Source organism: Sciurus vulgaris (assembly GCF_902686455.1).
Source record: "Sciurus vulgaris genome assembly, chromosome: 11".
Lineage (NCBI taxonomy): Eukaryota > Metazoa > Chordata > Mammalia > Rodentia > Sciuridae > Sciurus > Sciurus vulgaris.
Window position 1 is genome coordinate 50,620,700 of NC_136472.1, and position 15,036 is coordinate 50,635,735.

The following is a 15,036-nucleotide window of genomic DNA, read 5'->3' on the forward strand; positions in this document are numbered from 1 at the left end:
TAAAGTACATTGTTGATGGACACCCGAGTCTTATTTCAGAGGAGCTCTATCTGTATAGCATAACTGTTTAACATCTTCTATTGCCTTGGTTTCTTTGTGATCTCTCAATTGCTTCTAAACTTAGGCAGACATCAGGTATGTTCATTTATTAGGACTACCTATAATATAGTTTCACTGATATGTATTATCAGTACTGAGATATGTTAATGTCTCTTTTTATGGAACTATGGGTTTCCATAAAAAGAAAATCAGACTGAGAAAGCCAAGGGAGAAAAGAAAAATAGGTTCCTGTCTCAGAAACTCATCCAATTTACTATGTAAGCTTTTCCTCATTCCATTATCAATTATGTTCAATGTCCTCAACTGTCTAGACAATCAAAAGGAAATGTAGAGATCCACCAATTGCTCAGCAAATTTTGACTGAAAGGGAAAAGATGTTTTGCTAAGGATGTAACTGGAATTTGCTGGAACAAATGAATACTCAAGTTTGAGCTCTAAGTCATCACAGAAATGAGCCTTTATCTTTAAGTAAGTATAGTATCCTTCAGAAAAGCTTCACACCAAATGGATCTGAGAAGACCTTAGTGAACTCAAGAGCCATTAAAGACATGCTGATCTATAACAATTTCAATGAATACAACTGGAATTGAAAGGTGCTGAATGTAAAATTGGAAATAGTGGTAGTTCATGGTTTAGGGTAATGTGATGCTAATTAGGAAGTATGTAAGAGAGCTTCATTATGCAGATTTTTTAAATTAGGACATTAAATGACAGCAACACCACCAGTGATGATCAGAAGTGTAAAAGTGGCCAAATACTAAATTTTTGTGGGGGTATGAGGATTTCGCTTTATTAAATCTTACCTTAGGCACCCTTGGAATTCTTAAATACTGCAGAAACCGTTGAACAGGTAGCAAATTCTATTTCTAGACCCTTCAGCAAACTGTCAATCTTCCAATAGCAGGCTCTTCTCATGCTCACTTTATGGCATATTTTTCTTATCAAAGATATACTTATCCAAAATGTTGCATGGGCACTATATTTTTAATTCTGAGAAAGCACACATCAATTCTACGATTAATACTGATGCTTTTGGGAACATAGTGTAGAAGTTATGGGGGTGGAATATATAAAAAGTTATGGCTGGGCACGGTGGTGCACTCCTGTAATCCCAGTGGCTCAGGAGGCTGAGGCAGGAAAACCATGAGTTCAAAGCCAGCCTCAGCAAAAGCAAGGTACTAAGCAGCTCAGTGAAACCCTGTCTCTATAATAAAATACAAAATAGGGCTGGGGATGTGACCAAGTGGTAGAGTGCCCCTGAGTTTAATCTTCAGTACCACAAGGAAAAAAAGAAAAAAAAAAAAAAGTCATGGACACAGAATACCTGTGGCATAAACAGTGAAACCTGAGTGCCACAGGTAATTAAGACTGCTAAAACAAAATACCATAAACTGAATGGCTTATAAAAGTAGATACTTATTTTTCACAGTTCTAAAATCTGGGAAGTCCAGGATCAAGGCCGCAGCAAATTCAATATTCAGTGTCTTAGGAACCCACTTCCTGGTTCTCAGACTACCTTTGTCCTGTGTCTCTGCATTGTGGAAGGGGCAAATGAGCTCCCTTGGGTTTATTTCATAAGAATGCTAATACTATATATGAGGGTTCCTCTCTTATAACCTAAAGACCTCCTCAAAGAGTCCACCTCCTAATAACATCACCATGGGTTTAGAATTTCAGCACACAATTTTTCAGGAAACAGACCACAGCAGATACCATTTTCCTTATTTCTGTCGCCACCCGCGGCAACAATCCCATGGATATTGTTACCGCCTGCAGCAACAATTGTGCAGGTATTTATCAGAGGTGGACTGGAAACTGAGCTACTTCTACTATCTTTCTCTTTAGTGGGCTGCTTTCTTGCTTATTTACTTGTTCCCTAGCTTATAGAGGAAGTTTTAGAAGAAGAGAGAGAGAGGAAGAAAAGGCTTTGCTTAAAGGAGAATCTTTCCTTAAGAGAGAGAGACTACACTTTCAGACATCTATATCTTCTTATTTCTGCTGCTTCTTCTTAAAGGTGTATCCTGCATCCCGCCGTCCTTCACTCTGCTATCTAGAAGTGTGGCTTTACTTCTCCATTCTGCAATCTGCAACCTGTGTTCTGCCATCATTCAGATTATCCTCCGCCCAGTGATATAGAGGTGTGGCTTAGTCCTGCGTTCTGCGATCTATCAGAGGTGCTGCTTATACAATGGTGCTTCCTATAGGTGTGTCTTATATACCTAAGGCAGCCAATCAGCTTAGGATTAAGTAGCATGGTTGGAGCATGCGCTATGGTACTAATTAAGAATGAGGAACATCTGTTGACGACTAGCACAAAAGAGACATTAACTAATTAGGCAAAAGTAGATCACGCTGTGTTAACACTAATTATGGGCCACACCTCTTAGCTCAATGCCAGCCGCCATCTTAGGGTTACCCAAACATGTCTTCTGCATATTTCTTTCAAACTTCATCCATGCCACAAGTACTGGTTTCCCTTCAAGGGAAAGGTGAGTCTGTCTCTTTCATGAATGAACATATTTGTATCATATCACCAGTCATATCTCCCAAACCATTTATGGGCAATATCTATAGCTTGATTATAGATCAAAGAACTGAAAATGGAGTCCTGCAGTCACTGAGTCTTTTGGAGAATTAGTCTTTTGTTGCATTTTCTCATGTTCCTTTTCTGCTTTTACTTGTTATATTTTCAAACTCCTTTTCCTTATGGCTTATGGGCAGTCTGGATTAAAGTGAAGAACCAATAGAGTACTAGACAATAGGAGTATGATAGATTTTTTTCTCTCTGTCTTGAGCAATATCCTTGATAGGGTCTGTGTTTCCCCTGGGACTCAAGTTCTCACCACTACTTGTTCTTTGTGGTTTTTATTCCAACATGGCAGCTCCCACCTTACTTCTGTCTTCTACCAGTTGATCCTGACTCTGGTTTCTGTCTTTAAGTGATGCAACCTCCTTACTACCCATCTCAAGGCTTGTAACTGTAGTTAATCTGTGGCTTGGCTTCCTCTGTCTAGCTTCAGAGCTCTCCTAACATATGTGTAACTAATCCCCTGCATTAAATTCCCTCTCTGTGAAATATCTAAAGTTGTTCCTACTTTTTTCAGAGGACCCAGAGTGAAACATTCAGGGATCAGAATAAAAGACAAGTCATGAGGTTGGATAACTTGGTGGAAAAATAAGTCAAGTGAACAGAAGAAACATAATTTAAAAATTGTTTTCTAATGTGATAAGAGGAAAAGCATGACTAGCCAGATGGTCAGTTGCAAGTTGACTCTTATGGTAGATGCAAATCCCACCTCTGCCTCTTAGAAACTTCAACAAATTACTTCATCTCTCTCTGCTTTAGCTTATTCCATTAGGAAAATTGTGTTAAAAAATAGTACCATTGTCATAGACTCATTGTAAATATTAGGGAAATTTTTGGCAATGTCTATTTCATAGCAAGTCATTGATAAATGTCAATTATGGTAAGTTCTCTTTATTTTAGTGAGTTGGTGATACTTAGAATTTTCTTGACCATTTTGAGTGTTTTTAGTTATGAGTAGACATAAAAGTTATTTTCTTAAGTACAGAGTCTTGTCTAAATGAATGATAGATGAATAGAGTGATGGATAAATAATGAAAATAATGTGTGAATGAATAGAAAATGCAAACAAATGAATGAGCCAAGGCATGCCTAAAACTGACACATTAAAGACTGAATAAGTGAATGTATTCTATAAACATAGAAACCATATTAGAAGACCAATTAGCTCTTAAGTTCACTCCCACCCCCATGGTTAAATAATTTTTTATTTTTTAATTTTTTAAATTATTTATTCATTTTTAAATTTTTTACAGACTGCATTTTGATTCATTGTACACAAATGGGGTACATCATTTCATTTCTATGGTTGTACACAATGTAGATTCAGACCATTTGTGTAATCACACATGTACATAGGGTAATGATATCTGTCTCATTCCACCATTTTTCATACCCCACCTCCCTCTCATTTCCTTCTACATAATCTAAAGTTCCCCCATTCTTCTCTCACTCCCCACACCCCCACCACCATTATATGTCATTCTCCACTTATCAAGGAAAACATTTGGCCTTTGTTTCTTTGGGATTGATTTATTTCACTTAGCATGATATTCTCCAATTCCATCCATTTATTTGCAAATGCCATAATATTGTTCTTCTTTATGACTGAATAATATTCCATTGTGTATATATACCACAGTTTTTTTATCCATTCATCTGTTGAAGAGCATCTAGGTTGGTTCCACAATCTAGCTATTGTGAACTGAGCTGCTATAAACATTGATGTGACTGTGTTACTGTACTATGCTGATTTTAAGTCCTTTGGGTATAAACCGAGGAGTGGGATAGCTGGGTCAAAATGTGGGTCCATTCCAAGTTTTCTGAGGATTCTTCACACTGCTTTAAGTTCACTTTTTTTCTCTCTTTCTCTTTAGAAGAAAGATTGGAAAGGAGACTATGCATCCAATCTATTCACACCTTCCTTGGATATTTAAACTTTTGCTCTTCTTTTTCTCTAGTTCTTCTTCTTACTTGAAAATACACCCTCTAACCTCCATTCTATTAGAGGCTTTATAGCCCTATAAACCAAAAGGACAAAGGCCAAGATAGGAAGAAAGTATTGTCAAGTACCCTAAACTGACAGGCTCACGACCACTGTTGGCTCTGGCATCACCTGTTCTTGTTCCCCAGTAATGCTGCTTCTTCTCTAAGTGTGTTTGATTTACCACTCTGTAGCATCTTGGCTCCTTTATTCCAGAAGACCTAAAGTTAAGTTCTAGACTTCTCTCAGTGGTAAGGACTGAACCCAGGGCCTTGTTCACTGGTAGGCAAGGATTTACTTCTGAGCTATACCCGAAGCCCTGAAATTCTAGAGTTAACACCTCTATTTCAGATGCCAATGGGCCAAAAAGTTGTCTTTGTACCAGTGTTTTACTTGAAAAGTCAACATTGATATGTTTTCCTACTTTTAAGTCCAAAATTGGGTTACGGAAACACTATGCCTGCTCATTATCAAATAGTTCTGTATTTTGACATATAACACTCTTCAGGGGCCTCTGTCTCCTTCTTCAAATTGCTTACCATTTCCCCTTCCTACCATTTCACAATTTTCTCAGTACATAAGTATGACAGGACCTACAGATACCACACTGTATCAGTCCTCTAGAAATTTGCTTCTGCTATTCCCACCTCCTGGTGCATTATTCTTTGCAGTTTTCCTGTAGATATTTCCATCTCAATTCAGGCATCTCAAAGTTCTCCTTGACAATTTTTCCCCACAGGGCTAGATGGTCTTCCTTTTTACTCCTTTAGCATCTTATTGTGACTTCTATCACAACTCTTAGAACTTTCCCTTAGATTCATGACCCCTTGTAAATTTAAAACTCTTCAAGGACAAGGCCAGTATTACTTCATTCTTTTCCTTCCTTGACTGACATAGAGTGGACACAAAATAAATGTTTTTAACTTTAAACCAGTCCAAAAGTTCCAAAATTTTAGACACATAGTTTTAATCTACATTTTCCCCATATAATCTAAATAATTAAAGCAATTGCTTTTGTTCTGTATTATCTAGGTAATAGTATCCAAAGAGGATAATTGCAACACCTCATGCCTGCTGTTTTAATATCATGAGTTGTTTCCACTCTCTAAAAACAATACAATAATGCCTACACTTTGTGTATAATAGCCTTGATGCTGCCCTTCCCTGCAATGGAAGGGGATGATAATTTGTTGATTATTGCTGAGTAGAATCTGTTCAAGGTAGCTCAAGACTCACCTGTTTTGGTCACTCACTTGTCCTCTTTAAGCAATCTTCCTCTGAACACCTGGGTTGTGACTTTACCGTCCCTGTGAACTGTGGTTTGGTCTTGAGCACTCTATAAATACTGGCTGATCGAGTTTGATTGAACAACTCCAAAAGGGACTACCTGACAGTTTTCATGAACATAAAGGAATGGAGCAAATTGAGTGTAAGTTTGGTGACTCCAAAGAAGAAGCAAATATTTGAACCAACCCACTGAAATTGTTCTCTATCATTTGAAAAGTTCATTTGCCTCTTAACATTATGAAAGTGCCACAATGTATATTATTAATTCAGAAATTCACTCCATTTCTTAACTTTACTGAGGATGGGATTTCCTACAAAGGCCTTCAAGGTAAAATGTTTCCTCCTTTGCAGGTTTTCTAAGGGAAATGATAGCCAGCCTTTTGGGGAGCCTAATATGTATCAGTCCAAATGACTGCAAATTACCTGACAGACCTTTACTATTGTATTTGGATCCTGTGGCTGGTAGGTCATCATTTCCATCATGACCTACCTGCTTGCAACCACATGTCTATGATACACTCCGTATCATCATTCTTATTGTCCACACAGCCTGACAGCAGAATGTGAATGCTAGACAGCTGTGATTTACCCAGTTCCACATCCTTTTGGAATAGTTTTCCCACATCACAGCACCTTCATATGTTGAAGTTGCTCATTCATCTCCTTAGAGACGGGGAAAAGGTATGCACTATGCACTTGATTGATGTTTTGTATGTTTCAAGCTCTGAAGAAGAACATGCCCCAATCCCTAGTCACATATCGACACAAAACTTCCTAGAGAAAGAGGCAAGAGGCAGGGCAGTAGAAAGGGTGATATGAGAACAAGTATCAAAGAAGACTGTTCTAACAATAAACATCATTCTTTGAGCATCAACAATATGTATTTCTTATAAAGTAATCCTTAATCCTATAAAAGCCCCTAAAGTTATGTGGTCCTACTCCCCCACCCTTTTTCTCATAAATAAGAAACTTGCATTTAGACAGGCTAGCAACTTGTTCATAGTTGTTATGGTTTGGATGTGAGGTGTCTCCCAAAAGCTCGCATGTGAGACAATGCAAGAAGGTTCAGAGGAGAAATGATTGAATCGTAAGAGTCTTAACCCAATCAGTGAATTAATCCCCTGATAGGGATTAACTGAGTGGTAACTGAAGTAGTAGGGTGTGATTGGAGGAGGTGGGACTTGGGGGTATGTATTTTGTATCTGGAGAGTCGATATTCACTCTCTCTGCTTCCTGTTTGTCATGTGAGCTGCTTCCCTTTGCCATACTCTTCCGCCATGATGTTCTGCCTCACCTGAAACCCTGAGGGATGGAACTGGCCTTCTATGGACTAAAACCTCTGAATCTGTGAGCCCTCAAATAAACCTTCCCTCCTCTACAATTGTGCTGGTTGGGTCTTTTAGTCATAGCAGCAAAAAAAGCTAATTAAAACAATAGTCAACCCAACTAAGAGTCATGGACCTGGAATTTGAACCCAGGTCTACCTGGCTCTGACTCTTGCTCCTTCTACTTTATTGTGTGTCCTCCAGATATAGTTTGTTGTCATTTTTCTCCCACATGGCCCCTTACTGTCTCATCTCTCTGGTGCAGGTGGCTTTATTCATGTTTCACTTAATGTCAAACTCATGTTGTATGCCAGGAGTGTCGTGGTCCAAACTCTCCCATTTCATATCTCTTACGTTAAAACTGTAAGTCCTTGAACCCAGCACCAGCAAAAATTCAAATCTGAATTGGTGATGCCATTCATTTCTTTGTCCTTGCTCATCCATTCCTCCTGTAAACCTACCTCCTGTCCCTGACCATACTGCCTGATCCTCAAGGTTTCTGGGTTTTTCTAGTTCCACTGATGCTCTAGCATCACAAGTCACTGATCATACACTGCTTCCAGAGATCTTTCAAAGTAGTTCATAGAGTTTCTGTCCTATACATTAGCAAGATGCACAACCACCCTTGGGAGCTCCTTTTTCCAGCAGTGTTTCTTGATCAGGGTAGTGCTGCAAATTTCATTCCCTCATCTGGAAGTGATGTCTCTCTCCTCTGAATGTCTGTAAACTTGCTTTCTATATTTATTCTTGTTTCAAAAAATCGTTGTCTCTTGTCCAAAACAGGTGTCCAGTAACATTAACCATTTAATAGCTGGCATAAATACAATTTCATAAATGGCTGAAACAAACATGAACCATAGACTAATGCTTGTTTGTTTGTGTTTTCAAAAGAAGAGTTCTTAGAACAAGATATGCGTAGGTGCTTAGGAGGAAGTTCTTAGGACAGGCACCACAAATCTCACCATGTTTTGGGTTTTGTGTTTGAACACTCAAGCCACAAACTCTGACTTGTATTACCTTTGGAGGCACTGCATGCTGCTTCTCTCTTTTACTATTGTGTATCATGTGGGCAGTTCAGAAAGGCCAGTCAGACCTTTTTCCTTGGTCTTAGTTCCTCAGCTCCACTCTTAAATTTTGTCTTTTTCACGATATATCATTTTTTCATGTTCCAAGCTGTGGACATTTTTAGGAGTTTTTCCCATTGTGGAGTGAGAATGATTTCTCATATTTTCTAAGATTGCTATGTAAAGTGACTAGAAAGATAAATCTCCACACTGAAAAGCAATGTGATTGAACCATCTAGATCCAAAGTAGAGAGGCAGATGATGAACAAGCTTCTGCCAGGCACTGGACAGCTGGATGCATTTCACAGCTCACAGTGCAACCCTGCTCATGAGAACAAATGAAGACTCACAGGTCTGTGAGAAAGCAGCAGCAGGATAGTTGCAGACAGCTGGATGTAATTACCCACCTCACCCAGAATGAGAAAGTGAAAATTAACAGCTGTTGAATCATGGGGTGAGAGTGCTCTTCTAGCCGTGCATGGGCTAGGCACATACTATTTCATCAAATGCAACATAGCAAAGTCCTACTGAGAATTACAGTAAAAATGGCAGTCCTACAACAAGCAGCATGAATCTCAGGTCCTGTAAAAACCCAGTCCCAACCATTCAGTCTGACATAATAGAGTTGCTCTGATCTTCACTCATTCTTCCTTCCTCTCGCGAGGATCCCATTTTCAAAATCAGTTCTCTTTTCTAGCCCAGTTCTTCCACTTCTCTGTGTTCTAATTTTTAGGAAAGTCTTCCTCTTAGTAGGCAACTGCAGGTCTTCCTTACTAAATCTTTCCTGACCACTCCATATAGTGTTAGCTTTGGAATCACAAACACACTGCGCACAGCTGTGTGTTACAAGGCGAGATCACACAATCATTTCCTTATCAGTAAAATATGTCTTATTATCTCCAACTTTTAGAAGTATGAAATAAGACACTTGTGTAATGCTTAGTATGGTCTCTAGCAGGTAGATTAGTTCTTTACTAGTTCACTTCTGAAATGAGCTTCCAGAACAGAGGCCACGTGAGATACCTGTTGAATATTGAGTTGTAGATTAATAGGAGTTGTTGGTTTATAATCCACTTCTTGAACATAAAATGACCACATTTCTTCAGAATGGGTTCTTTAAACCTATCTTTTAGTGAAATGGAGGAGGAATGAGTAAATCCATATAATAAACTATAGCAATTGTAATTTAATGAACTTAATTGTACCTTTAAGAGATGACAATTGATATGAGATGGTGTCATCACGTATGCTAGGGAGATTTGTTCTTTGCTCAGTGTTCAAAGGGAGATGTTTGCAGCACTTATGCATACACAGGGATGAAAGAGCACTAGTCTCAAGCTTTATCTGGAATACTGTCAAGTCTGAGAAAAATCTGAATTTGACTTTCAGAGATGAATTCATGAAGTTCTATATATCTGAAATTCCAGATAAATATCTGACTGACTATATTTCTGTTGTATGGTCAGAAGTCTTAGAGAGAGGGACAGTGAAAGCAGCTATTAACTCAACTTTCTGTGTCTGAATTTTGCATTGTGTTGGTGATACACTAAATGGACACCAATTGCTATTGACTGGCATAAAATGAAATGGCAATGACTTCATTACTTACTTCTTAATATTTACAATTTCCTCTTTAAAGACATCCTGGGCATTTTCTTACATAAAATGAAATGGTAATGACCTCATCACTTGCTTCTTAGTATTTACAATTTCCTTTTCAGCACCATCCAGGGCATTTTCTTGCATAAAATGAAATGGCAATGACCTCATTACCTGCTTCCTCATATTTACAATTCCCTCTACAACTCTGCTTTAACTCTTTAAGGCCTTAAATTCAAATTTCTCTAGTGAAAAATTAATTCTGTGGCTTAGAAGTTCTAGTCGATATATCTTTTGTACACTTTGGATGGAAGTGCATCTTCTCTATGTGGGAGTATAATTACACAGCCATGTCTCTGCTCTAGTGCAAAAGTGAGGTTTGTGTTATAGTGAAAGTGAATCATTAATTATCAACACAATGTACATGAATTAAGATTTCTTTTAGCTTTCTTGACCAATCCAGGTATAGTCAGAGGACTGTTGGCCCCTGAAAAGTTATGTTCCCATCCTAATGCCCAGAAACTTTGAATGTTACCTCATTTGAAAAAGAAAAAAAAAGATTTTTGCAGATATAATTAGGTTAAAGATCTTGCATAGGTAATTCTGGGTCATTGAGCAGTCCTTAAAGTCAATGACAGATATCCTATAAGAGGTACACAGATGAGAGGAAACTACAACAGACACAGAATGGCATAGATTGAAGGGATACAAACACAAGTCAAAAACTAGTTGGATCCTTCTGAAGCTGGAAGAGGCAAGGAAGGAACCTCCCCTAGAGCCCCTGGAGGGAGCACAGTCCCGCTGGCAGCCGGATTTCAGACTTCTAGATCCCACCACCCTGAGAAAACATATTTCTGTTGCTTTAATACACCAGGTGTATGATAATTTGTTACAGGAGCCACAGAAAACATATACACATGACTGATTTCAATTCTAATGTTTTCCAAAAAACATAAGGATATCTTTTCAATCTGTTCAATAACAACGTTTTTTGGTCTGCTTCACCTATATTTGTTCTGGGCAATTTTTCTTATCTGCAGAATAATAGAATGACAACCAGCTCTTTTCATGTAGACTACAGCTGCCAAGATGCGTGTTCATAATGAGGGGAAGGTTTTCTGTGCTCCTTTTTTCACATTTGCAGATGAGGCTCTGAGGGCCTGCCAACAAACCCTATACTTTCTGTTGTCTTGTCCTAAATGGGTCTTCCTGGTCTGCTTTGATTTATCGGGTTGTGAATCAGAGTGAGGTTGAAGCAGGGAAGATCTTGAGCCCAGGTATCTTACTCTTCCATTAAGCTGCCATAAAATTTAATCATAAGCAGCATGCCTATGTGAACTAACCCATACTGGTTGCCTGGGCAACGGACAGTTCAGTCTTAAGCCTTCTGAATGAGTACTTTCTCCAAAACACCATTGGAGAAATGGAGATATTTATGGTGAGTGATGATGCCTTCAACAGGTAGGCAGGATGTTGATGTTGTATTCACTTAAGAAGCAAGTGTTCTTATTCCGTGGAATTGAACTATTCAATGGGAACATAAACAGTCACGTTTTCAGGAGCAGATGCAGAACATACTGAGGAAATTCTTAAGTTTAGATGCAAATAAATGCTGTATGATTAAAGTGAATGGAAAAAATGAGGGTGGTATATATATTCAGGCAGAATAAGGAGAAAGCAATTGATTTACTGACCTATAAAATTTGAAGAAGCATTAGATGACTTATAGGGTTTCCTGTGGCTCTAAACTAGGGGTATATGAAAAATTGATCCTGTGGGTACTATCAGTCTACAGACATGTTTTGTATGGTCTAGATTTATTCTTTTAAACTTGGATGTGAAATTTAAAACTCATAATATCGCACATTAAATTCCAGATTTATGACTTATCTTGAAAAATGGAAAAGTTTGGGAATACTAGGCCCACATTTTCAATGGGCAATAATGGGCTGGCAATCCCCTGAGCCACTGAGGTACACACTCTAGGTCAGTACAGTCCTCTGCCTCCCCTCCACTTACTCTAGGGACTCCTCTAAATTACACTAAATTACATTGTCCTTTATAACACTTGATATTTTAAAATCTGTTTAAAGCTTTTGTAACTCTGATTTTCTAGCTTAGTGACCCATTCATTCAATGTCATTTTGAAACCTCATACATGAAATTACATAAGATAAATTCTTCCCTGGGACTGCCTTATCCACACAGGATCCTCTCTGCTCTCTCTACAAACATGATTGAAGACCATACTGCGCCATTTTCAATCATTAAGCATGTAGTATGCCAGATTTTGGTCTAATTTCTTCAAAATATCTTCAAGTTTCCTAAGGGGCTGAAGTTAGTGTTTAATATTTTTGATAAATTAACGTATTTTTATTTTGCACTTAAAGAAGCATTCTCACAGCCTTCATCTTCATTTTCAAAGCCATAGTGCTAAAATATAACAAAATTGTGTAAACATCTTTTATCTTATGAAGATTGGCATATCAACTGCCAGTTTCTTTAGGTAAATTTGCATTTTCATGTGTTTAAATATTTCTGATATTTCAGTTCCTAATATACTGATTTGTATCCTAAATTATAAGTTCCTCTTACTTTAAAAAATTTTAGCACCTTCAGTTATTAAAAAGTTTCTGGAAAAAAATTGGTACATACCATTTTTCTAGTAATCTAAATCATTTCTACCCAAAGCTTTACATCATACGGAAGAACTTGGGGAGTTGGCTGCTACATTCAAGCACTGTTCTAAGAGTACTGTTTATTGTTATTACTCCAAATTAATCCAACAGATTCTTATCCTCCTCAGTGTTCTATTTTCCTGGACTGGTGTTATAATTGAATATGACATCACTGTCATAAACCACCCAACTCACTACGATTCTAATAGTCAAGGACTAAGAATTGTGTGTGGAAAAGATTTTCTCCCACTCTATAGACTCTCTTTTCACACTATTGATTGTTTCCTTTGCTGAGGAAGAGCTTTTTAGTTTGAATCCATCCCACACTTCAGACAGAGCACTAATCTCCAAAATTTCTAAAGAACTTACAAAACTTTACACCACAAATACAAAGAATCCAATTAATAAATGGGCTGAGGAACTGAACAGACACTTCACAGAAGAAGATATACAGGTGATCAACAAATAGATGAAAAAGTGCTCATTATCTCTAGTAAATAGAGAAATGCAAATTGAAACCACCGTAAGATTTCATCTAACATCAATTAGAATGGCTATTATCAAGAATACAAGCAATAATAAATGTTGGTGTGAATGTGGGGGGAAATGCACACTCATACATTGCTGGTGGAGTTGCAAATTGGTGCAGCCACTCTGGAAAGCAGTATGGAGATTCATCAGAAAACTTGGAATGAACCTACCATTTGATCCAGCTATCCCACTCCTTGGCCTATACCCAAAGGTGTTAAAATCAGTATATTACAGCAATGTAGCCACATCAATGTTCATAGCAGCTCAATTCACAATAGCTAGATTGTGGAACCAACCTAGATGCCTTTCAATAGATGAATGGATAAAGAAACTGTGGTATATATACACAATGGAACATTGCTTAGCTATAAAGAATGATAAAATTATGGCATTTGCAGGTAAATGGATGCAGTTGGAGAATATCATGCTAAGTGAAATAAGCTATCCCCAAAAACCAAAGGCTGAATGTTTTCTCTGAAGTGGATGATGATACATAAGGAAGGGGTGGTGGTGGGGAGGGCAAGAGAAGAATGGAAGAACTTTGGATGTTGTAGAGGGAAATGGGGTGGGAGGGAGTGGGGGAAAGAAAGATAGTGGACTGAGACAGACACCATTACCCTATGTACATGTATGGTTACACAAATGATGTGAATATACATTGTGTACAATCATAGAAAAGAAAAGTTGTACCCCATTTGTGTACAATGAATCCAAATGCAGCCTTTAAAAATAAAAATAAAAACAAATTAAAGAAAGAACTCCAAAACCATTGGACATTGTACTTTAAATATCTTAACAGAGATAAATGCAGTCCTGATTGACTTGTGACCTAGGGGAAAAAAAAAAAGAAGAAGAAGGAAAAAAAAAAAGTGTGTTGATAATTCTAAAGACATCTTACTTCTATCTCACTAAAAAGTTGAAATTAAAAAAAGAACTAATAATATAAATAAGAGCATTGCAGAGGCAAAAAGAAAAATAGTTACCGGTCGAGTTTTTGATGTATTCCTTGATCTTATTTCTGGACATGCCATCTCATGTACATTTCATTGCTTTCGATAGCCCAGTGCAGAACTTCAAATTCTAATGGAAAAATGCTATTCTCCCTGATGTTCTTCCCAGTTATATAACAGGAGTTTCTTGTTTTCAGAGTAGTAATTAAATATAGATTAATTGATAACTAAAAAGGCATAAATGTGTGAATGGGTGAAAAGGTGAGCAAATAAATGCTTAATCCTTTAATGACTTCCCACTGATCCCAGAATGAAAATGTAATCATGGCCTTCACAGTACCATAGTCTGCAATGTCCAGCTCCAGTCCATTCCTGCAAGCAACCTCATGTCTTTGCCCCTTTAGTTAGCCTTCAGGTCCACTCATGACCTTCAACATACCAAGTGTCATTTCCCCCTTGCAGCCCTTAGCATCTACTTCTTTTGATTGGGAAGATATTCTCACAGCATTGTGCACATGTGGCTACTTCACATTCTCCAGGTCCCTCATTGCTTATCTCTTCCATTTAGAGATTTTGTTTTATGTCACCCCATTCGAAGTGAGCTCCTTCAGTTCCTGTCCATCTTTTTAATTCACATTTTTTCTTCTTAGTATTATACAACCTAATATAATGTTGCTGAAGTAAATATTTTCTACTTTATTTCTTTTGCACATGGTTACAAATATCATAAGGAGTGACCAAATTTGTCTTAATCATCTCTGTATTTAAAGACTCCATCACACTGTCACACTGTCACTGACTTAATGAAAGAATTAATGGTGAATAAATAATGAAATCAGAATTCTGGCTATCTAAGATTGCCTTTCAATGCCAGATTTCACTATATACTGGTGTGTATATGTGTGTGTGTGTGTGTGTGTGTGTGTGTGTGAATTTTAAGAAGTAGTTGGTTTTGTAAACTGCTTTATTTTCCC